A 2,710-nucleotide genomic window follows, 5' to 3' on the forward strand; every position below is an offset into this window, starting at 1 on the left:
TTTTTTAAAAAAAAAGGTATCAAGCTCTTAAAAAATCACCCGTTATGAGTAGTTTTCTTTACGCAAAAAATTAGCAGAAGAGGGTTAAATCACACACATACATACATAAGTATGTATATTTCATTTTAATATTTTTAAACAATCGTATTCTAAAACATGTTTTGCCTAAAACTTTCTCAAATAACTATCGTTTCATACCCATCCTATAACATTTGACATGACTTAACTTATTGCTTAGATTCAAATTTTTAGGGAAGTGTTAACACTTTTTAAGATATCGGGTGAGATATTTAATCCAAACTTCGCAAAAACACTCTTTTGATTTATCAAAAAAAAATTTGACAAAATAGGTTTGCTAGTTTCGGAGTCTATAGGAAGGATACACACATACTTACATCCAATTATAACTACAGGCGTAGGCACTCAAGATGTTACCAATCAAAAATGCCATAGTTTTGTTAATTTTTATAAGCCTTTATTCAGCCTTATCATGAGTTTCATTTTCCCCAAATCGGTTCAATTTTCACGTTTGGTTTCCATATATTAACTATGGGCGGATGACAAATTTTCGGGTGAATTTTTTTCGGGTGAAACTCAGGATAAGGCAGAATATGTTTCAACTGTGGGTAATCAAATCTTACAATCAATAATTACCTAACTTCCTAATGAGCTAGAGAATTAAAACTACAAATTTACAGCCCTATTTCCATGCTAATGACAATCCAGCTAATGACAATTGTCACCATTAGAGCGCTTAAAATATATTTGTGGTATAGTAATTGGCGCAGTAATTGTGACAATAGTCATACGATGAATTTTGTCAATGATGTGGGAATAGGGCAGTTAGCTCAGAACCCCATGACAATGCAAAATGAAAGATGAAGTATCCCCTAAGTGCCGCAGGTGTCGAAATTTTGGGAACCCTGTACTTAGGTCTAAGACCGGTGAATATTGTGGCCATTGTTGCAAAGAAATTAAGCTGGGAAGTTTTTTCTAAAAAACGTTGAATTTCGCGAACTCCGTGCGATGGTGCATAGTCTTATTGAAACGTAAAATGTTTTCGTGCCCAAAGTTATAAAGCATCGTTTAAAATGTTTTCATCGTTTGAAATAAGGAACCATTAGATATAGTCTGAATAAAATGAAAACCGAAATTTACAATCAGCTGAATGCCTATTGGAGGAAGGCCGTCAGTTAGTCGATTAAAAATACCGTGGACCTTTAAGATTTATAAGTGCAACGAGGGGGAAAGCAATTCAGCGGGCTGTCATTCCCCCACTTAATGGGTCCATAAGTTATAAATCTAACTTCATTCGGCATAAAATAACTTAAACAAATGTTTTTTTTTACAAGTTCAACGGCATTCTACAGCCATACCCACTGCAAGAGCACCAGCTTAGTTACCCACTAATGCTGCTTAATAAATAGAGATAATAAAAACCCTACTCAAAGTAGACCCCTAAGTTCTATTAGGTTTGTTAGACCAGCAAAAACAGGCTTGCCTAGAAATGTCACTGTATTCCTGGTCAGCTACTCCAATGAGTTGCAGCTACGGCAGGATTTTTTTCTTTCGAGCCACATTCTATCTACGTGAGTCTATACAAGTCTTTGCACTCCAAATTAGTTACAATTGAAGCCAGCTTTAAAAAGTAGGAAGTTCAGACCGGGGATCCTCCACCAACATATCTACGATAAAACATTTTCATCCTGTATTGAGTGTAAATCAAATCTCATCCATTAGCGGCTAGATTGTCATTCAGTTTGTAGGAAAAAAAAAATAGCCACGGTGCTGTGTACATATGTACACACAAACGTTAGTTTAGATCTACCGGGGTTCAGTGACAGTCCTAGTAATCGCAGCGCATCCAGGCCTTCGAAACCTTCTTAATAATACTCTAAAACTGTTCGTCCAACGCCGAAACAAATTGTCGAAATGGATCGATTCACGGAAGAGTTCATGGGGCGGTCTCTGCTCGCGGGATATCCAATTCATGCAGTCTTTACGTCTGCCAAAGGACTGTAACGTCTGCAATGTTGAGATTTATGTTGACGAGGAAGTCCTCTAATAAATATCACGATTCCGGCCAAAAACTCCACTATTTTCGTCAATAGACAAGCGGTTTCGAAAACAAAAGGATCCATAGAAATGAACCGAGGGAGAGAGGGGTAGAAATATTGTGCCGCGGTGACATTATTGGGTCATATCAACATCAATTCTGTAATGAAGATGGCGAAGCATCAATCAACCAATTTCTGTGTCAATGTTTGCAGCCGAGTTGACGCCAATCTGGCAGAGGTGTCAGGGGTGAAAATGTTGGACCAACCAATTTTATTTGAGATCAAAATGATTTCAGCAGGTTAATGCTTTGATTATTCTTTCTTTTCTCTTCGATTAGGAGGCCCGGTTAGGGGAATGTATCTCTTCCTGGCATTCACTCACAGATAGTACTCATAATGGAAAAATAATCTCAGTGAATCTTTTTAATTAAATACATACATATGTAAGTAACTTTCAAATTTGTTTGTTTTATTTATTTAAAACTAACAATAATAAGATCTGTTTTAGATAAAATTTAAATTTTAAATCACAAATGTTGTTACTACAGGTGTACGCAACATGCCAGAATCTGCCTAATTATTTTGGTTTGTCGGATATTAACTTAAATATATCTATATATCTACATATGTATATGTATGTATATGTGTGTATG

The sequence above is a fragment of the Rhagoletis pomonella genome, unplaced genomic scaffold (assembly GCF_013731165.1).
Source record: "Rhagoletis pomonella isolate Grant_MI unplaced genomic scaffold, Rhpom_1.0 Rhpom_scaffold_00012, whole genome shotgun sequence".
In the NCBI taxonomy this organism is placed as follows: Eukaryota; Metazoa; Arthropoda; class Insecta; order Diptera; family Tephritidae; genus Rhagoletis; species Rhagoletis pomonella.